Consider the following 23,328-nt stretch of genomic DNA (forward strand, 5'->3'; position numbering starts at 1 on the left):
TTTAACCTTGAAATTTTAGCTTACTTTTAAAATTAGTAATTGTCAGACAAGCCAGGATCAGCTATTATCAAAGGGTACATGAAAAATGTATTTAAGTTAAAAAAGAGCATTTTTCTGGTTGATATTAGATAATTTGGTCAGTGCTGTTCGGTAGAAACTTCTGTAAATATGAAAATATCCTTTATCTGTACAATGTAATACACATGTGGCTATTGAGCATTTGAAATGTGGCTACTGAATTGAATTGAATTTATAATTTGATAAATTCAATTGAATTCAATTTATCAAATTCATAATTTAGTTTTATTTAATTCATTTTATTTTAAATATAGATGGCCACACATGGGTAGTAGTGAACAATAGGGAATTAGAGTACTGAATTATTGAGAACACCACATGCCCTAAGTATGTCAGTGAACAGTCTTGACCAGACTTTCTTATTCAGAACTCACATGCACCTTTCTGGCAAAAGATTTTTTAAAAAAATCACTATTTAGAGTCCCTTTGTTGACATGAGCAACCATACGGGGCATCTGATCAGTCGGGGGGAGAGTCTCAGAGTATCCATAGTATCCAGTATCCATAAGGAGATAAAAGGAGACATGCTAACTGAACTCTGGACCCACTTTCTAATTGCAGAAGATACGATTTCTTTATAATCAGTATTTTAACCTTAGAAACTTCCAAGCTATGTAGGATTCTGCAAAGACATATTTTATCACCTAGGGTTCTAGAGATAGTGGGTTTTTATTTTGAAATTTTTTTTATGTTTTTTTTTTTTTTTTTCCCCGAGATAAGGTCTTGCTCTATCACTGAGACTGGAGTGCATTGGTGTGATCACGGCTCACTGCAGCCTTGACCTCCCAGGCTCAAATGATCATCTCACCCCAGTCTCTGGAGTAACTATTACTAGAGATGCAGGCCACTATGCCTGGCTTTTAAAAAAAACTTTTATATTCTTGTAGAAACGTGGTCTTACCATGTTGCCCAGGCTGGTCTCACACTCCTGGGTTCAAGAGCTCCTACCGCCTCTGCCTCCCAAAGTGCTGGGGTTACAGGCATGAGCCATCATGCCTGGCTAGATAGGTTTTTAACCTGAGGGATGGTGAGATACTGCATTAGTCTGTTTTCATGCTGTGGATAAAGACATACCCGAGACTGGACAATTTACAAAAGAAAGAGGTTTAATCGACTTATAGTTCCACGTGGCTGGGGAGGCCTCACAATCATGGTGCATGTCAAGGAGAAGCAAGTCACATCTTGTGTGGATGGCAGCGGGCAGAGAGAGTTGTGCAGGCAAACTCCCACTTGTTTAAACTCATGATCTTGTGAGACTTATTCACTATCACTAGAACAGCATGGAAAAGATCCTCCTCCATGATTCAATCATCTCCCACCAGTCCCACCCACAACACGTGGGGATTATGAGAGCTACAAGATGAAATTCAGGTGGGGAAACAGAGCCAAACCATATCAGATACCAAGGGCTGCTCTTGATATTTCAGTTTTGTAGATTTGTCAGGGCCCAGTGGGAATCAAAAGGAAATAAAGCCTGTTTTTATGAAGTTTCTTGTTTTCCAGATTTGAATCTTGCTAGAAGAGGAGGTTGCACTCCCCATGACAACACTGAGAGAACATTTTTAGGTAGTGGTCCTTACTTGGGGCTTATGGACCAAATTGGTTCTGGTATCTATCGCTGCATACCAAACCACCCCAAATGTAGTGGCATAAAACAACAATAGTTATTTACTTGTCTCACAAATCTGCAGTTTGAACACTGTTCAGTGATGACAGCTCATCTCTGCTCCATGTGATATAAGTTGGGGCAGATGGAAGTCTGGAGGTGACTCAGAAAAACTTCCATTCTTAGTTTCTTCTTCTTATGATTTCAGACTCTCAATTTTTCATGTTTGGTGGTGGATGCTGGCTGTTAGCCAGAACATCTTTATGTGTCTCCTTTATGTGGCTGCTTGGCTTTCTCTCAGTATGGCAGCTAGCTTCCAAAGCAAGACAAGGACTCTAGGCAGAAGCTGTATCTATCGCCTTTTATGACTTAGCTTTGCCAGTCACCTAACCTCACTTTTGTGATAGTCACAGATCAACCCAGGTTCAAAGGGAGGGACATAGATCCCATCTGTTTATGAGATAAGGATGAATGCTTCGGGGCACCTTGAATTTATAGGCATTTTTTAAATGTGCTTTTTTCTGTGGATAGCAACATGACTTGATATGATTTTCAAACTAACATCAATTTATAAAAATTTTTATTATCTGATGGGAAATGCAGGCTTCTTTATTATCCAACTTAGGTCACAGCCTTGGAAGTTAAAGAATAGTATGGCATATGACACTGCTTAATGTTGTATAGGTCAATGTTTCTCAATCTTTAATGTGCATACAAATCACATGGGGATCTTATTAAAAATGCAGATTCTTATTTAATAGGTCTGGGTGTGGAGCAGATCTAGAGTTGGTCTTGAGATTCTGTATTTCATTTTTTTTTTAAATTTTAGATTCAGGGGGGTACATGTGTGGGTTTGTTACACGAGTATATTGTATAATGCTGGGGTTTTGGCTTCTACTGAACCCATCACCCAAATAATGAACAAGTACTTAATAGGTAGTTTTCCAACCCTTACTCTCCTTATCCCCTCTTTTGGAGTCTCCAGTGTCTATCTTTCCCCTCTTTATGTCCATGTGTATCCAGTGTTTAGTTCCCACTTACAAGTGAGAACATGTGGTATTTGATTTTCTGTTCTTCATTAATTTGCTCAGGATAATGGCTTCCAGCTGTATCCATGTTGCTGCAAAGGGCTTGATTTTGTTCTTTCTTATGGCTGCATAGTATTCCATGGTGTATATGTACCACATTTTCTTCATTCAGTCAATCATTGATGGACACTTAGGTTGATTCTATGACTTTGCTATTGTGAATAGTGTTGTGATAAACATACGAGTGTAGATTCGTTTTTGATGGAACAATTTCTTTTCCTTTGGGTAGATACCCAGTAGTGGGATTACTGGGTCCAATAGTAGTTCCATTTTTAGTTCTTTGAGAAATATGTATTTCTAACAAGTTTTCCAGTGATGCTGATGCTGCTGGTCTATGGTCAACCACACTTTGAGCAGCAAGAACATAAATGTTTCCCCCTATTCTATTTTGGAGCTTTGAGTAGCTACATATTATCATTGATTATATTATAATTATTAATAATTATAATGGCTAATGATTGCACAATCAAGTGACATAACATGAGCAAACTGCCCAGCACATAGTAGCTACAAATAATTCATCCATAAATCTTTGATCTACCCACATTTCTCTTGGAGAGAAATGTGCTGTACGCAGCACAACTACAGAGGGTGTCAATTACATAGATCAGTATATGAAATTGACTCCTGGAGTTGTGAAATATTCTCAGAAAAGAAAAGAGAAACAAAATTATTTAGAAAGGTCTTCCTAATCTTTTCAACTGTTCTTCTTCCATTTGTATTGTTTTGAATTATCATTCCTGAATTGGAGCCTAGTTTTGTTAACTCATTGACTTCTAGCATTAGATGATACTATCTGAAATCCAATCCCCCAGTGTCCTCACTAGCCTGGTTCCCAGCTCTTATTCTCTTATCAAAGTTATTGGTTGAGGATAGTAGGTGATTAAATATTATTGCATAAGCAATAGCAAACATATAGAGGGGCTTTATTTCAATCCCTACTTTAGGTCACATAAGTAACAGAGGATGAGGAAATCTGTAGTCTTCTTGGTAATATTATAGCCTGCATGCTTTTAGCTACAGCCTAGAGTTAATTTCACATTTTTCTTTCAGAAGCTACCCATTGTACACAGAGATAATACTCTCATTAAAAAAAATTAAATAATGTGCCAAGGAAACAAGAATTACAGAATTCTTAAAATAATTTTTTATTCCGAAACTATGAGGTATACTAGGTGCTGTGGTCTCTGAAGGACATGGCTGCCTAATGACAACAGTGATTTCTCTGAAGTAGCTGCCTCAATGGAATAACTGAAATTATTTTAGCAGAAGCGCAACCAGTTTACAATTTACAATTGCATCTCATGTGTGTGTGTGACTTTTTTCTTTCATACTGAACTTGATAGTTCACAAACCCCCATGTCTACCAATCAAAAGTTACTTGATTACTTCCAGATTTAAATGTGGTCAGTTCAGGATTTAAACTCAATTAATTCAATATTTTTCTACTCTTCTACACTCTACCTAGGGGTATTATAAGATCCTGCAGAATTTATATGGAATTCATACATTTTCCTGGCTATATCGGTTATTTATTGCTGTGTAACAAGACACTACAGAACTCAGTGGCTTTAAATAATTAACGTCAATTATTGCTCACAAGTTGTCAGCTGGGTGTTTCTTATAGTCTCAGCTGTGTTCATTTAGGTATCTGCTGCCCTACTGATTTTTCTGGGGTTCATTTACATATCTGGTGGTCATGTGTCAACAGTCTGGTGGTCTACGATGGCTTTTACTGAGATAACTGAGGTTTCCTGAAAGTGATCTTTTATCCTCTGTCAGGGTAGCCCAAGCTTGCTCATGTGGTGGTGCCGCCAGAATTCCAAAAGAGTATGTGAAAAGACACATAGTCTCTTGAGGCTCAGGCTCACAACTAGTACACCACAACTGTACTTCATTATGGCCAAATTATGTAAAAAGGCCAAACGAGTTTCAAGAGTTGTGGAAATAGATTCGACTTCTTGATGGGAATTGCCACTAAGTCACATTTCAAAGAATGTCAACACAAATAGGGATAAAGTTATAACTGTCTTTGCAAGGAATCTACTACATAGGCATTGGAAGAGAAGCATCAGCTTTGTCTGAAAACTCTTGTCCTTGCTAACCTTTGCTTTAGTCCATGAGGTTGTTGGATATCAAGCTGTTTGCTTGGATCCACAACTAAGTGTCTCAGTTTTCTATGATGGTCTTTGCTCATGGTGGCGATGTACTTTTTGTTCTCTTCATCCTTGTACCAGATTCCTTTGGGTGTCCATTTTATTTCTTAGTCAATTTGGAGCTACTCCCACACTACATTTATTACCTTCACACCTGTTACTACATAGCACATTATACATTTTACTGTGTTATCTCATTTTTTTGTCTGTCTGCACCAATTAGGATATTATCTCTTTGAGAGACTGGCTTTTGCCTGTTTTAATTATTATTATATCCTCAGCATCAAAACCAGTGACTAGAACATGATAATCCCCTGGAGAAATTAGTTGAATGAATAAATGATTGAATGAGAGGACTTAGTGAGTTCTCCTCCATGTCCATCTGCCCACAGACTCCCTAATGTTTTGATTCTCTACTACTGAATTATCAGTGCTTTATGTGGTTTGGCTCTGTACCCCCACCCAAATCTCATTTCAAATTGTAATCCCCAGATGTGGAGGGAGGGAAGCGATTAAATTATGGGGGTGCTTCCCCCACGCTGTTCACTCATGAGAGCTGATGGTTTTGTAAATGGTATTTTTTCCTGTGCTCACACATGCTATCTCTCTCCTACCACCTTGTGAAGAAGGTGCCTGCTTCCCCTTCCACCATGATTGTAAGTTTTCTGAGGCTTCCCCAGCCATGTGGAACTATGAGTCAATTATACCTCTTTCCTTTATAAATTACCCAGTGTTGAGTGTTTTTTATGGCAGTGTGAAAACAAATTAATACAGTAAATTGGTACCATAAAAAGTGGGGCACTGCTATAAAGATACTTGAAATTATGGAAGTGACTTTGGAACTGGGTAATGGGCAGAGGTTGGAACCTCTACCCATAAGTTTGGAGGGCTTAGAAGAAGACAGGAAGATGCGAGAAAGTTTGGAGCTTCCTAGAGACTTGTTGAATGGTTTTGACCAAAATGCTGATAGTGATGTGAACAATAAAGTCCAGGTTGAGGTGGTCTCAGATAGAAATGAGGAACTTATTGAAAACTGGAGTAAAGGTCACTCGTGCTATGCTTTATCAAAGAGACTGGTGGCATTTTGCCCCCGTCCTAGAGATCTTAGAACTTTGAACTTGAGAGAGATGATTTAGGGTGTCTGGTGAAAGAAATGTCTAAGCAGCGAAGCATTGAACATGTGACCTGGATTATTCTAAAAGCATTCAGTGTTATACATTCACAAAGAGATGGTTTGAAATTGGAACTTATGTTTAAAAGGGAAGCAGAGCATAAATGTTCAGAAAATTTGCAGCCTGACAATGTGATAGAAAAGAAAATCTCATTTTCTGAGGGGAAACTCACACAGGCTGCAGAAATTTGCATAAGCAATGAGAAACCGAATGTTAATCCCCAAGACAATGGGGGAAATGTCTCCAGGGCATGTCAGAGACCTTGGCAGCAGCCGCTCCCATCACAGGCCCACAGAAGTAGGAGGAAAATGGCTTCCTGGACTGGGCCCAGGGCCCCCGCTGCTCTGTACTGCCTTGGGACATGGCACCCTGCTTCCCAACTGCTTCAGCTCCAGTTGTGGCTAAAAGGGGACAAGGTACAGCTCAGACTGTTGCTTCAGAGGGTGCAAGCCCCAAGCCTTGGCAGGTTCCATGTGTTGCTGGGCCTACAGGTGCACAGAAGTCATGAATTGATGTTTGGGAATCTTTGCCTAGATTTCAGAAGATGTTTGGAAATACCTGGTTGTCCAGGCAGAAGTCTGTTGCAGGGGCAGAGCCCTCATAGAGAACCTCTGCTACGGCAGTGTGGAAGGGAAATGTGGGGTCAAAGCCCCCACACAGAGTCCCCACTGGGGTACTGCCTAGTGGAGCTGTGAGAAAAGGGCCACAATTCTCCAGACCCCAGAATGGTAGATCTACTGACAGCTTGTACCATGTGCCTAGAAAAGCCGCACACACTCAATGCCAGTAGTAAAAGCAGCCTCGAGGGGGATTGTACCCTGCAAAGCCACAGGGGGAGGAGCTGCCCAAGACCATGGGAGCCCACCTCTTGCATCACTGTGATGTGGATGTGAGACATGGAGTTGAAGGAGATCATTTTGGAGCTTTAAGATTTAATGACTGTCCTGTTGGATTTCAGACTTGCATGGGGCCTGTAGTCCCTTTATTTTTGCCAGTTGCTCCCATTTGGAATGGGACCATTTTTGTATCTTGGAAGTAACTAACTTGCTTTTGGTTTTATAGGCTCATAGGTGAAAGGGACTTGACTTGTCTCAGATGAGACTTTGGACTTGGATTTTTAAGTTAATGCTGTAATGAGTTAAGACTTAGAAGGATTGTTGGGAAGGCATGTTTGGTTTTGAAATGTGAGGACGTGAAATCTTGAGCCATTGGTGGAATGATGTAGTTTGGCTCTTTATCCTTACCCAAATCTCATCTTGTATTTTAATCCCCAAATGTCAAGGGAGGGACCTTTCATCCCCCCATGTAGAGAGAAAGAAGTGATTGGATTATGGGGACAGTTTCCTCCATGCTGTTTTCGTGATAGGGAGTGAATTCTTATTTGATTTGATGGTTTTCTAAATGGTAGTTTTTCCTGCACTCACACATGCAGTCTCTCCTGTTGCCTTGTGAAGAAGGTGCCTGCTTTCCATTCTGCTGTGATTATAAGTTTCTTGAGGCCTCCCCAGCCATATGGAACTGTGAGTCAAGTAAACCTTTTTCCTTTATAAACTACCCAGTATCAAGTGTTCTTTCTAGTAGGGTGAAAAAAAACTAATACTGTGCTCTAAACTGCCGGGTGTTAATATACATGACAAATCTCTGTAATTAAAAAAGCAAAATAATTTGTCTCTCTTCCAAGTTCATAGATCTTGAGATTGAAAACCATGACTTTCAGAAATATTATGTCTACTATTTGTCTGTTTTCATTTTTATTTCTTGCAGAAGCTCAATTAACTTTTTAACTGTATTCATCCTCCCCTTGAGGATGCTGAATGGTGAAAAGAAGAGAAATGGTCTCAAGGAAACTTATAGAGGGAAAAAACCCTCAATATCTCAAAATATTATTTAGCTTCATAAGGTAAAACTTTGCCATATCTAGCTGATTCCTATTGTGGTGATTACTCAGAAGACTGAAAGTTTAGCCGAGCCATGCAATTTCATTGAATAAATTTTGTTTTTCAGAATTTAAGGCAAGAATGTCATGTCTAAACTATTTCATGATAGGTAAGATTGCACTAAATTGAGTGTCAAAATTACAAACTTGTGTTCTTGCTGTTTTTAATGATACCTTTGTAAAGCTTCATTAACATTTATGGAAGAAAGCGCCAGTATGAATTACTGAGAAAATATAAATAACTATGTTAAAATAAGCCCAGTTATGTCTGAAGAATAGCTTAGATAACCTATGTACCAAGTTTCCCAAAATTTAGCCTAAGAATTAAGTCATCATCAAGGTTGTTCTTTGTACTTTATTTTTCTTTTCTGATCTGTTTGCAAGGATGTCGGACTACCTTTCCCCAGCCTTACATTACTATAAGGCCACTGGTTAAAAACTATATGTAACTCATTGTTACCCATTAGATATAGTCCAGATTTCTTCTTTTGGTGTTCAAGATTTACTACAGGTCCAAAGTTGCTACAAGTCCAAATACATTTTCCTACTTTATATTCTGTTTTTACCACTCCTGTGTAACAATACAGATGTTATTAAAAACTTCTACTATGTTATGAAAGCTATGAAACAATAAGCTAAAACTCAGTCTATGATAAGGGTCATGGTTAGATAATGTGGTATTAAATCTAGCAAAGGATGTCATACCAGCAGAGGGAAGACTCTAGAGTCATATTCTATGATAAAGCCAATCAAAATTGATACAAGGAAGGAATGCGTATTACAGTGTTTTATAGTCATTCAGTCAAATGCATATGGGTAGACCTTCTCTTCAGTGCCTCACCACTGGTTAGGCACTGAAGAGCATCAGACTTTGAAATACCACTTCAAAGTACCATGCTGGGCACTTATTTACTCTGGATCATCCACATGAGCCTGGTAAATCAACCAGATTCTTCTCACTATTTTCAGAAGCATTCTTATTTATTCTAAAAAGAAAGGAAACTTACTTTTTTATTTTTTGATAATTTACTGTATGCCAGTTTCAACCTGACAGATTTGTCAGCAACTATGCCCATTATACCTCTTGTTAGTAATAAGATGTGTGTTTTTTTTTTTTCCTCCTGTTTATTTTTTCTCTTTTGGGTACCATCAGCACAGATAAGCTATTGATTTTAAGATAAAATTACTTGAGATTTAGATTGTAGAATGCCAATTTATTTTCTGAGTTATGATAAGCTCCAACTCTTAGAAGATTTATGTAAATTATTGTTCATGGGAGTGTTTAGATTTGTATAAATAAACCTGATCAAGTAAAACTTTGACTTTTTATATTTCTGAGAATAGGAAAAGACATCTTAGGTAGCTCTTCCACCCTTTATAACTTTTTTGCTATAATTATGCATATTCTATATTTACTGATGGATATCAAACAGTTAACTTCTAGATGTGCCAAGAGATGAACAATTTCTTTGTAGAAGATTTTGGCTACTGTTTTTGTTTTTGGCAAGATTCTGTGGAGATGGCTGAAAAATGTAAGAATGATAGGGGAAAATAATTCTAGTTGTTAGGTACATATAAACAGTAGGAAGGGCAATACTTTTAAAATTGAAATCTCTACACTCAAAGATAATATAGAGCAGTAAAAGCTAAGGGAAGACAGTATTTGAGAGAATTATGGACAAAGACATATCTCCTTGTATATCATTTGAAGCAAGGAAGAAGAATCACACAGAGTATATAATGTTAGAGCTATAATGTGTACTCTATTTCAAAAGGAGAATTTATTTGTGTCATAGTTCCTGAAACCAAAGGTTTATTTTATAATAATTTCACATTTTTGAAACTGGGCCTCTTCTATGGACTATTTTTGTTGCTCCCTCAAATTCATATGTTGAAGCCTTAATCCCCTGTGTGATGGTATTTGGAGTTAGTGTCTTTGGGAAGTAATTAAGTCATGAGGGTGGAGCCTCCATGATGAGATTAGTGCCCCAAAAAGAACAGACACAAGAAAGATGATCTGTCACCTATGTGAGGATACAGCAAGAAGGTATCTGTCTGCAAACCAGGAAGAGGACCCTCACCAGGAACTGAAACAGCTGGCACCTTGATCTTGGACTTCTAGCCTGTAGAACTGTGAGGAATAAAGTTGTATGGTTTAAGCCATCAAGTCTGTGATATTTTTGTTGTGGCAGCCTGAACTGATTAAAGCAGCTTCAATATGAATTTTTTGCCACCTAGGAACAGAAATTCTATCTTTCCACTAATTAATCATCAGATATCTACTGAGATTTTCTACATATAAGGTTCTACAGTAGACATTAGCACTCTTTAAGTGCAGTAGAAGTTGCTCCTCCTCTTGAAGAGTTTTTAGTCTTCTAGAAAGGATTACTTAAAGAAAGCATCCTTGGTTTCCAGAATGATTTTTTTTTAGTTCCCCCTCCACCCTGCCCCCCACCACTCAGCACTTTAGTTAGTTTTGCTATTCTCCTTTTTTGGTACCTTTCCTTTCACCTTTCTTAGTGTTGACATTTCCAAGTTTCCATCAAAATCTCTGTTTGCATGATCTCATCTTTTAACTGGGCTTTACTTACTACCTATAAAATTATAACACAAAAAAATCTTATCTCTAAATTGAACACATGTGCCCTAAAATCTAGTTCCACATGACCAGGGTGACTTTATAATTTATTGACAAAACTGGAACATTTTGGAGAAGTGAAAGGTGGTACTATTAATTTTTTCTGGGATAACAGTAATAAATAAGAATTGTCTTGGGCAGATCTGTAGATATGATCACCCTACATGTAACCGACAGCCCATTTGATAGCTCTACTTGGATGTCTTTTAGGCTCTTAAAATACAGTGGCCTGAGAGAGATCAGCTTTTTCTTCCATATCTTCTCATCTTGCATTCTCTACTGCCACATCATCATTTCCCACAGTTGCCCAAGTCAGAAATATGGTCAGTATCCCGAACTGCTCCTAATCCCTTACCTTCTGCTCCATAGGTCTGTAAATTCTATCAGCATGTTTTCCTTAATAATGAATTATAAGTCTGTCCACTCTCTCCTTGGTCTCCATGCCTGTTGTTCTTGCTTGAGTTGAGGCTTTCAATTTCATTCCCCAATTAGAAAATAGCCTATGAAAGTAGTTATTGACCTTCTGTCTTGACCTCCTTTAATCTATTCTTCACGTTGTTGCAAATTGAGTATGTGTATGTGTGCGTGTATCATCCCTCAGTTTAAAATTCTCTAAGCCTTCTCCAAATATCTTTCATGATATCTTTAGTAGGACATTAAATTTCTCCATGACTTGGCTCTTGTGTAACTTTCACCCTCTTTTATCATCATTCCTCACCTAAGCCCCACCTTTATGTCTATTTTTCCCTTAACATCTAGGATAGCCTTCCCTGCCTCTCTTTCATTATATGACTAATTCATATCATTCTTCATATCTATTATTGGCTGCTAATTCTCCTGGAAACTGTTCCAACTGTTCCTGAATCCTGAACATCTGAATTTTTTCTTCCTTATAGAGTAATTTTGGTTATATTTTCCCCTCATATATTTAGTTATCTCTACCTATTATTTTTTAATGGAAATGAAATTTACATGTAGTGAAATACATAGATCCTAACTATTAGATGAGTTTTGACAAATGTATGTACCTAATTATCCAACAGCCCAATCAAGATACAAAACATTACATCACTCCTGAAAGTTCCCTCATGCCCACATCTAGTTTACCCCCACAACCCATAGTGGCCATTGTTTTAATTTTTATCACCATAGATAAATTTTGCCAGTCCCTAATTTTATATAAATCACTTATTTTTATCAATTAATGAACCTATATTCATATTTATAGAAGATATCAGATAATTAGATTTTTTGTTGTATGCAGTTGATTTAAATGTTTAATGTTGATGAAAAAATAAGTATTTCATAGTGCACTTGCTAGAAGAGTCGGAAATTATGGTCACTTTTATGGGCTGGTTTTGCATTTTCTTGGAGTGCTTAAAGCCTATATTTCTGGAATTCAATAGTATCTTTTTTTTTCTCTTATAAAAATGAGGGCAAGAATGGGTGTCTGCCTCATTCAGCAAGATTCTGCTTAATAAGACACACTCATAATGTTAGAAAATATGCCAACTGTGAACCAGAGTGCATGTAACTTGAGCAAGAGTCCTAATGAGCTCTGTAGGGGCAATTGCACTTTAGAATTCCAAATAAGGAGAAGCTAATTGTCAGCCAAATTTACGGTCAAAGGAGAAGGATCAGTGACTATATTAATGTGGAGATTGGGAACTATATCACATATTCAGATGAAAACATAGTGTGTTCTCACACAGTACTTATTGATTGAGGCTACTTTTATAATAGGGATTTCTGCCTGTAATGGGGGAGTGGGTGGGAATTCTTTGTCAAATTGCAAGGCAAATGGATTCAAATGAGGGTAAGAGCTTCATCTAGTTTACTACTATAAATTGTTCCCTAACAGTAAGAACAGAGTCTGGCAAATAATAGACATTTAATAAATAGTTAAAAATAACACATTATTTTGTTAATACATTGGGATAGCTATTGAATTTTTGAGTATCCTATCATATTCCATCTTCTAAGGTAGAGAAGTGCTTTCATTTATTAAAATAATATCTGTTCAGCTCGCCACTGAAATATTGTGGAAAAAATGGTATAGTTGAGACTTTTGGAGGGGCTAATGAGCCTTGCTGGTATTATTGAAGAAGTTTTTATAGTTTTAAATGATCTACTGTTGGAGCCAGACTACTTCCACATGACATAGAGGTTAAAACAGCTAGCATTTTTTCAACTTTTGACCAAAGCATTGCATTTCTACCCAACCATAGTTCAAGCCCTTTTCAGCAGCCATCTGTACACACAGTGCCCTTCAACTGTTACCCTCTGAAGGGCTATACTTTTGGAAAAAATATTTTTCATTTTCTTCAATGTAACCCATAAACCATACAAATATCCCACATTTTAATGGAATTGTTATAGAACTGAGAAAATAGGTATTGACTGAGGCAAGAAACTAATTCTGACACTTCCTTTTAAGAACCAGGGGCAGCAATTTATCAGACTACATGGAGTTGTAGCTAAGCTAGTGAATGTTGCAGGTTGCAAAGTCACTTTGCCTCTAAGCATTTTTAAACAATAAATGTCTGCCTTAATGAATGTCATTGCAACTTGTTTATCCCAATGAGAATGTGTTGTCAATTCCAGCGAGCAGGTATTTTGTACATGTTTCATTGGGGGTTCAAATCCCATTAAACCAATAATTATTCATGTTCAATAACTTTGTGAAATGTCATTTGAGAGTTTGATATGGAATGTTGGAAATATGAAAATAATATTAATTACTTGAAGAAAGAAAAAAGTAAGGGGTGTAACTTGCTATGTTACCTTGATAAAGTCATTTGACTTCCTTGGACATTAAGCCCCTTGTTTGTAAAATGAGAGGATTATGTTATTGAATCTTTGAAATTCCTATATCTCTAGCTGTGACAATGTAAGCAGTTTATCCTTGCAATAAGGAGAAAGATGAAAAATGACTTTTTGAAAGGAATTATTCTAATTAAATAATTGAAGAAATTAAAGACCAGTGGAAAGGAGGGAAAAATATTTTCTTCTTGGAGGAAATTTGAAAGCCCATAAAATAATAAAGGAGGTTAATTCCTTGGGTCTTGTTGAGCTGTAAGATGTTATTTTGTTTGGCTCTCAGTGATGGTTAGGTTATCCTAAAATTTATTTGAAAAGTGTATTAAGTAATTAAATATGCTACTGTTACATTTCTCCCGTGGGAAAGACATCAGATGGGGAGAGACCACGGAAAAGAAGGTTGGAGAGAGTTAAAGCTGGGTGATTAAGACCAAACAAGTTTACATCAAAGTTAAAAGGGCTCATTTTCAGGGCAACACAAGTTCTTAAAGCACTTTAAGTACAACACAATGCAACTGGTTACTTTATAATTATAAATTCGTTTTGGCTGGGGGAATGAAGTGTTCTTAGCGAAATCCTTTCTGCTCAGCAAGTAGAATTGAAATGTAGGAAAACAGCAATGAAAGAAGCTCATGCTGTGTGTGGGGCTGAAGCACTGCCATTATGGAGCACCATGGGCCCCATGGGCTGGGGTAGATGACGCTTAAGCATTAGTTCATATTTACCAATTAAGCTTAAGTTGTGTTTCTTTATGTGCTTCAAAAGAGTTAGTCATTTAGTTCCCATAACGAGCATTTTATCAAAAGGAGCGCTTATAGCCAGAGACAAAGAAGCCTGCAACTGGATTATAGGCCTCCCCCCATTCTGACAGGACTCAACTCTATACATAGCTAATTGTGATATAATAGTGATAGCTTTGGAGTGAAAATAGTTGTCAATACAAGAGGAAGCTGGCAAGATATTATGTATGAAATGATGATTAAGGAGTTAAAATATCCATGGAAACTTCTACAAAACCATACAATTAAGCACAAATGAAATGAGTAGATATATAGCATACACATTTCATATTTAAATGAATTTTCTGTTAGCCTTTTATTTGTTCAGTTCATGTAAGTTTGTCTTCCTGGGTTTTATTTTATATTTACAGGCCAGAAACTTACTTGGAGGAGGTACCTCAAATAGGTTAGATATCTTCAGATTTCAACTGAAAGATTATTGATTATGCCACAATACATTTTAGTCTGAAATCCATGTTTTGTACCTACTAACGTCTACATAATACTCTACTGTCCTCAGAAGAAAAAGGAGCCTCCTACATACGTCATTCCAAGATTAAATAGGTACCTCCAGGTTATGGAAGTGGTAGGTCAGGTGGTAATACTTCTCTAAACATATCGGGTTTGCTTACATGTTTGATTCATACAGGCTTTGCTCTCAGGGGCACCAAATAAGATCCAATACCCAATTAAATGAGAGTACAGTCTGATTGTGACATCTGTTTCTTCTTCATCTGCAATACAATGTGGTGGTTGTGAATTTAGTTTTGGGATTCAGAAACACTTGTGTTTGAGACATACAACTTCTACCAACAATTATGTTTCTCATCTGAAAAAGTAGAGATAATACAATCATAGAATTTGAAGTAAAAAGGAAATAATAAGTGCAAAGGACTCTGTAGAGTACCTGACACCACATAATACACCATCAGTAGACATTAACTTTTGTTATTGCCAAGGTTAATTTGACAAGCCAGACAGGGAGTTAACACTTCCCTTCCAGTTCCCTCCACTGTTCCATGTGTATGTGCTTCTCCAATTTGAGTCTAATTAGAATTTCTTCCTTGGTGGAACCCTAACTAAGTGCACCAAGAGAGGGATGCTTTGTCCATTTTATCAGAAGGAAAAATTAAATGCTGAGTGGCTTGATAGAGTTAATGTAGACTTGCGAATACTGCTTCCTCATTCTTTCTGATGGTGCAGTTTCGATGACCCATGTCATGTCCCTGCTGCTTCTTTCACTGTGGCTGCTACTGAGATGGGGAGGGTGTGCAATGCCATTATGCTTCAAAAATAATTGTGTATAAGAATATTATTTTTGAAATGTCAACCTATGCATCTTTCCCTTATATTTCCTCCTGTTCTTACACTTCCCTGTGTTTGGACAGTTAGGTTAAATGATTAAATCTGTATTCACAGCAGAAAGCAGAAGTCAGTTCTTGATGTTTGGATTTCAAAAGCTTAAGTTTTGGAGAGGATGCAAAAGCCCAAGGCATAAGCCATCACTTTGGAAAAGTTAATATCATAGAGCAAATATTTTCTCCTCTCAAGTTTAAATAGATGCCCAAAATGAGGCAGGGAGAGTAAGAGGAGTGACAAAAAAAGCTTGGTTTGGGGATCCTAGGGAAGGAGCCTTGGGACCTACTGTTACCCTCTTTTCACTAAAATCCCAGGTAGCTCTGTGGAATCCAAGAACAAAGGATACTTCTAATTCTTGCCTATCATTTCCCTTTCCTGGCAAAACACAGGAAATCATGAGACATTACTGTACAGGAAGAATAGTGGGTTTGAGACCCTGTCACAAAGTTTCCTGGTGTTCAATGCAGGGCAGAATTTATTCCATGTCTCTGACAGTGCCACAAACCTGGCACATGTAGCTGATACATCTGAAGAGGTCCCATTGTTTGGATGACTAATAGAGGTTCAAACAGTGATCTCCATGGACAAATCACACACACACACACAAAATGGATGGCAATGTGGATGTCACAGTGGAAATCAGTGTGCAAGAGTATGCTAGCCACCCCAACATGTTGTCATTGTGCAGGCCACCCAACTTTGGGGAATTGCATGGCATTTCAACTTCTATGTAATGGCAGACTTGGAATTCAAAACATAATGTAGGTTCAGACATAGAAATTCTTGTTGTTGGAATGATGTTGCTACCTTCTCAACTACAAACACAGTTTGGGGACCTGAGCACCAAAGTATATGTCAGGAATAAAGCTAGACATGCCACCTGATTTAGATTTATTCCAGGGCATGGCAGGGGTAAGGGCAGAGGCAATGACAAAGTGGGAGAGAGGTCTCATTAGTGTGTCCACATCTGCTCTAGGTATGTGAGTGAGAGAAGACCTGTCTTGGTGGCTTCAGTTCATTTACAAGATGAAGGCAGGTGCATCCTGGCCTGTGTCACCAAGAGAAGCATGAGAGGTAGTGAAGCTCTGATGCAAGCCCAAGGAGAGCTGGGCTCTGTACTTTGTGGGCCAGACTCTTAAAATATGTGTGGAGATGATATTGATATTTATGAGACTACCAAAGTGCTGCAAGCTCATGGCCACAGCTGGGTCTGAAGTGGGTACCCCAAGGCAGAATAGTATTTCACTAACCTTACTGATGACAAAATTCCCCTGAACACATCTTAAAAATATCCATTCCTAGGCCAGACTCCAGACCTATTGCATCAGCATCTCCAGGGGAGGGGCTTCAGATTTATATTTTGTCATGAGCATGTCAGATGACTCTTAAGGAAAAGAGAGGCTAAGAATAATGTGACCTCACATATAAAAGATTTCTTAGTGTATCAGAATGAGCGACAGTTTGGGGTATGGCCTAAGAAAATAGCTCTGGAGAAGACTGCCTGGGTTTGAATCTGTGCCTCAGTTCTACCTCCTATAACATGGGGCCAGCAGACTCTACTTCTTGAGGTTGTTGTGTAAAGCCCTAGATGAGTATCTGGCACATGATATGGACTTAATAAATATTGACTATCATTATAATTCTTTTTGAACACTCCACCAGGAATGAAAAGATGAGGGAACACTCATTGAAAAGTAGCAACAGCTACCATTTGTATAGGCTCTTTATTGCTTTCAAATGTATGCTATTTAATATTTGAGACATATAGGCCATGCGAAACCCATTTAGTCGGAAAATTCAGCCTTCTAAGACTTGGTGGCATATCTAAAGTGCCTGGCTGGAAACTTGAGAGTGTATCTTGCTTCTAGGAGTAATAGCCTAGTGGTAACAAGTGTTGAGCTGTACTTTTTAAACTTTCGTGTTCATAAAAATTACCTGGGGATCTTGATAAAGTACAGATTGTGACTTAGGAGGTCTGATGTGGGCTTGAGATTCTGCATTTCTAACAACTTCCAGGTGATGCTGATACTGCTGCCCTGCAGATCACACCTGATAAGCAAAGCATTCCTTTAAGATCATCCTAAGGTTTCTAAAATATGCCTGGAATACCAGTTGCAGTTATGCTTATAAGGACTCCCTAAAGGGTAGCAGTTCTTTGTTTCCTGGAAGCAAATATAAATGATCCTTTGAGACAATGCAGTCTCAGTAAAGTGTTATCCACATAGTGAGAGAAAGATCAGCTTGCTCTAATGAAGTAAGTTGAATTCTGCTACATGCAATATGTGTGATCTTCCAATGTTAGGAGTACTGAGGTTCAGTAATATTCATGTAGCACAAAAATGACACTGGATACAATTTAATGTTACAAGCCAGGAGGCATTTTAGGGGCTTGTATATATACTGCAATCATTACCCTGGCAAAAAGTAGCAGCGCTAGTTAATAGAGATGTCCACTTGATAGAATGCTGCATATACCAGCTTTCATGGTACTTTTGGTGATGACATCCAGATGAATTCGGAGAGATGACGAACCAGAAATACATGGACCAATATTCCATTCTCAGTCTTTCAACAATCACAGAAGCCAAATGAACAAGTATGAGCTATTACCTCAATCCATATTTGAAAGGTTATGTGGCACAGAGATTTACTGGGTATCTGCTAGAGTATCAATCATATTAAAAATAAATGCTCAACTGCCCACACTCTAAGAAAGTATACTGGAAAAGAAATCAAACTGTGGAGATATTTATGTATGTGAAAGCCTTACATATGCAGGAAATATATCTGAGTGTGGGAAAATTGAACTATAGTTCATTGGGCTTTAATAAAGTTATTTAGCACTAATCCTTAGGTGGATAATAAAATCATAAGTGCTCGATTCACATATATACCAGGTAAAATGAAAAAAAAGTTTAGGACACAAGGAAAGGTTCCACAAGCTTTATCAAACCCTCTCTACCAGCATTGTAATTCTCAATAAAACTCAGCACGACAGTTCAAAATAAAATAGGGCTATGACAAGACAATAACTCTTGGGACATTAGAGTCAGGTACAGTAAGTTTCCTTTTTCCCCTTAGTGCTTTCACTGGGATTCTCTCAGAGCACTGAGGGAGCCATAGAGGTAGTACAATTTATTCTTGCAGGTATAGGGGCTGATTTTCTTTTTCTCTTTTTGTGGACTTTTAAACCAGCCAGCACTGTGGTCATTTAACTTCTCTTTTAATACCTTAATTATGAGTGATAAGGGAAGTGTGGGTTACATAGGATAACAGTAGTGCTTGTGTAAGAAGCCACCACAAAATCTCCCTGGCAAACAACAAATCGATACACCTTTATTCCAATCATGAGTTTGGTAATTGGGAGTAAACAGGTCTATATTGAACTCAGCTAGGGTGGCTGCATGTGCCTGTCATCCTCCTCCTTACACTCAAGGTGATACAGATGTACAAGTGGGCAAGTGGAAACACACAAGCTTTTATGACGTTCAAACTTGGAAATGGCATAATGTCATGTCCACCTTGTTCTGTGGGTCAAAGCAAGTAACGTGACTGAACCCAAAGTCAGTGGGTTGGGAAATATACTCCAACTCTTAATAAAGATGAACTTAAAAGTTACAGTGCCCAAATATAGCCATGGTAAACATTTGGGTTGTTAATGTAACATATTTTGGAAGAGACAAAGACCTGAAACTTAGATCAATTTTAAGTAAAAATGACTTATCTAGGAAGAGAAGACAAAAATGACAGTTGCCCAGTAAGATACAGGATGCTTGGTTAAATGTGAATTTCAGATAAACAATAACTTTTTACAGTAGAATTATGTCTCATGCAGTATTTGGTGATTGGATTGCCTGGGGGCCAACTCATCTACATTGGGTCCATGAAATATTTGGTACATGTTATACTAAGAAAAATCATTATTTATCTGAAATCTAAATCTAATTCAGTGTCATGTTTTTTGTTTTTTGTTTTTTTACTTAAATCTGTCAATCCTAATGATGAAGCTATTGGGAGTGAGAACTGCACCTTCAAGAAACCAAGAAGGAATGACGCATAGAGAAAATAAGCTTTGCAAAACTGTCTTATTCCCTGCCTCCCAAGAAGATGTTCTACCACTTTCAAACCTTTGTTCTCATCTGTTTCTCTTTAGGAACATGGCTTGTTGGCAGGGGCAACATTTGGCCAATGGCAGTATAATAACCAGCTGGCTGTCTTTCTGATAGATTGGGCATCTGAGTGATTGGTCCATGTCCATGCACTACTAGTTCAATATTTCGATTCTCACCCCTGGTTACTGGCAAACATGAAGGCACCTGAGTGTGAGATAATGATGTAGGCCCACTGAGAAAACTGATAATTTGTTGCTGGACACAGCATTAATCTTTTATTGTGTCCCAAAGTATTTATTTAAAGATGAGACTAAGCATTGTGAAAGGAAAAGGCAGATTGTGCAACCTCCTGAGCAAATACAAAAGCAGGATGGTTACAGGAAGAACTTTACTTAGAAAGCAATTTTAAGCCTGTTTTTGTTTTTTTTTTCTAACTCTGAATTTTCTATTGCTGCATAACAGATTGCCACAAACGTAGTGGTTTCAAACAACCACTTATTTATTAGCTCACAATCCTATGGGTTAAAAGTATAGTATGGCATAGCCAGGTTCTCAGCTCAGAATATCACATATCAAGAGCTGAAATCAAGGTGTCACCCAGGTGGAATTTCTATTTGGAGACTCTGGGGGAAACTTTGCTTTCAAGTGCATTTTTTGTTGACAGAATTAATTTCTTTGCAATTGTAGGACTGAGGTCCCCATTCCCTTGCTAGCTGTCAGCAGGGGCTGCTTCTCACCTCTAGAGGCCACCCACATGCCTTTCCATGTGGCCCTTTCTCCTTTTGCCACCAGCCAGGGAAAAACATGATGCTCTTAAAGGGCTACTGGTTAAGTCAGCTGCACCTCGCTGCACTTCGTATTTTTGTTGGTGTTTTAAGAAACAGTCTCACTCTGTTGCTTGGGGTACAGCACTGTGGCGTGATCATAGCTCACTGCAGCCTTGAACTCCTGGGCTCCAGGGACCCTCCTGCCTCAGTCTCTCAAAGTGCTGGGATTACAGGGATGAGCCACCACACCCAGCTGACATTCTGTATCTTAAAGTCAATTCACTGCAAAGTTTCTACACAGAATTTTTTAGATTAGTGTTTGAATAATTGGAGAAGATGAGTAAATATGAGGGAGAGGGAATATTGGATGGATATCTTAGAATTCTGCCTACCACGGCCTGGTGCGGTGGCTCATGCCTGTGATCCCAGCACTTTGGGAGGCGGAGGCGGGTGGATCACCTGAGGTCAGGAATTCGAGACCAGCCTGACCAACATGGTGAAACCCCGTCTGTACTAAAAATACAAAAATTAGCCCGGCATAGTGGCAGGTGCCTGTAATTCCAGCTACTCAGGAGGCTGAGACAGGAGAATAGCTTGAACCCGGGAGGCAGAGATTACAGTGAGCCGAGATCGCACCACTGCACTCAGGCCTGGGCGACAAAGCAAGACTCTGTCTCAAAAAAAAAAAAAAAAAAAAAAGAATTCTTCCTTCTGCCTACCACGCTGAACATGCCTTTTACGGGTGCCTCCCAGCCTCTTCCCCACTGCGAGAGGCTCCGCTCCCATCCCACAATTCTAAGTATTCCGTTTAGCCATGTTAGCAAGAGCTCTGTTGGAAATTTTTTTTCTTTTTTTTTTTTTAAATTTATTTATTATTATTATACTTTAAGTTGTAGGGTACATGTGCATAACGTGCAGGTTTGTTACATATGTATACTTGTGCCATGTTGGTGTGCTGCACCCATCAACTCGTCATTTACATCAGGTATAACTCCCAATGCAATCCCTCCCCGCTCCCGGAAATTTTCTTTTTTTTTTTTTTGAGACGGAGTCTCGCTCTGTCGCCCAGACTGGAGTGCAGCGGCGCGATCTGGGCTCACTGCAATGTCCACCTCCCGGGTTCACGCCATTCTCCTGCCTCAGCCTCCCGAGTAGCTGGGACTACAGGCGCCGGCCACCAGGCCCGGCTAATTTTTTTTTTTTAATTTTTTTATTTTTAGTAGACACGGGGTTGCACCGTGTTGGCCATGGTGGTCTCAAATTCCTGGCCTCAAATGATCCACTCGCCTCGGCCTCCCAAAGTGCTGGGATTACAGGCATGAGCCACCATGCCCGGCTGATAATTTTCTTTTTCATAACCTTAATTTCCCAGGGATGGTTTCAGTGCTCCTTTTAACTAGTGCCCTAGGTTAACCTATCCCAGATGCAATCCTGCTCCACCATTTATTGACTCACTGTGTGGTTTGCTGCAGTCATTTTCTTTTGTGAACTTTTTTATTCCTTTTGATGTTATATGTATCTTCACTGGCAGACAAGAATATAAATATAAATTTTATTTATATTTTTATCTATCTCTCCCACTTTCCCATAGCAAAAGATCTCATGATTCACTTTTTTCAATTAATTCATGAAACATACTTTTTGGCTAATTGTGTGTCATTTCCAGGCATATTTTATACGTTAAAAAATTTCGGCTGGGCACGGTGGCTCACGCCTGTAATCCCAGCACTTTGGGAGGCTGAGACGGGCGAATTACGAGGTCAGGAGATGGAGACCATCCTGGCTAACACGGTGACACCCCGTCTCTACTAAAAATACCAAAAATTAGCTGGGCCTGGTGGCGGGCGCCCGTAGTCGCAGCTACTCTGGAGGCTGAGGCAGGAGAATGGCATAAACCCGGGAGGCGGAGCTTGCAGTGAGCCGAGATCACTCCACTGCACTCCAGCCTGGGTGACAGAGTGACATTCCGTCTCAAAAAAAAAAAAAAAAAAATTTCATGATGGCATGAGCTACCCACACAATCTTGATGGTGGGAGAGAGGTTTGCTGCTCTTGTGCAGTTGCTATCTAGTGTCAGAAATTTGTTGTGTTAATTTTTTTTAATTTTTTTTTTTTACCTTTAATTCTTGTGGGTACGTAGTAGGTGTATATATTTATGGAGTACATGAGATATTTTGAAACAGGCATACAATGAATAATTGCATCAGGGTAAACTGGGTATCCATCACCTCAAGAGTGTATCCTTTGTGTTACAAATAATCCAAATATGCCCTTGTAGTTATTTTAAAATGTACAGTTAAAGTATTATTGACTCTGTTGTTGTGCTATCAAATGCTATATCTTATTCATTCTTTCTATTTTTTGTACCCATTAACCATCCTTACTTCCCCTAAACCTCCCCCACTACCCTTCCCATAATTTCTTATGTGATAACTAACAACTAAAATTATTTGCTGGCTTTTTATTTTGCTGTACGCATATAGATAATGAATTCACCATAGTTCTCATTCTGTTTATTCCAGAAGATGGCGCTGCTGCTGCTTCTGCAGAAAAAACAAAAAACAAAAAAACCCAGAAAGCCTCAGTAGGATATTTTAGCGTTTCATAATAATACACCAAGTATTCATATTGGCAAAATATATTTTAAAAATGACATTTACAAATAACTACTACATTATTTTTTCTCCTTATGTTGAATTTAGATTTAGAGTAGAAATAATTACAATTCATACTGAAGTATGTTGAGGCAGGAGTAACAACCCTCTGTAATGATCTGTTGCCAGAATCAGGACTTGGTGCCTGAATTGAATGGTTATTT

The 23,328-nt window shown here is 38.5% G+C and overlaps 1 long non-coding RNA gene across 2 annotated transcripts in view; it reads right to left on the reverse strand.

Moving 5' to 3' along the window:
- Positions 1-21,854: 21,854 nt before the first annotated feature.
- The window catches only part of LOC123570889 (uncharacterized), a 251,642-nt gene continuing 250,168 nt past the window's right edge, over positions 21,855-23,328 (reverse strand). For both annotated transcript variants that reach the window (XR_012430264.1, XR_006695105.2), the window contains one exon: positions 21,855-23,053. This is a non-coding gene — a long non-coding RNA (uncharacterized lncRNA). The remainder of the gene's footprint in view (positions 23,054-23,328) is intronic.

Source organism: Macaca fascicularis, chromosome X (assembly GCF_037993035.2).
Source record: "Macaca fascicularis isolate 582-1 chromosome X, T2T-MFA8v1.1".
Lineage (NCBI taxonomy): Eukaryota > Metazoa > Chordata > Mammalia > Primates > Cercopithecidae > Macaca > Macaca fascicularis.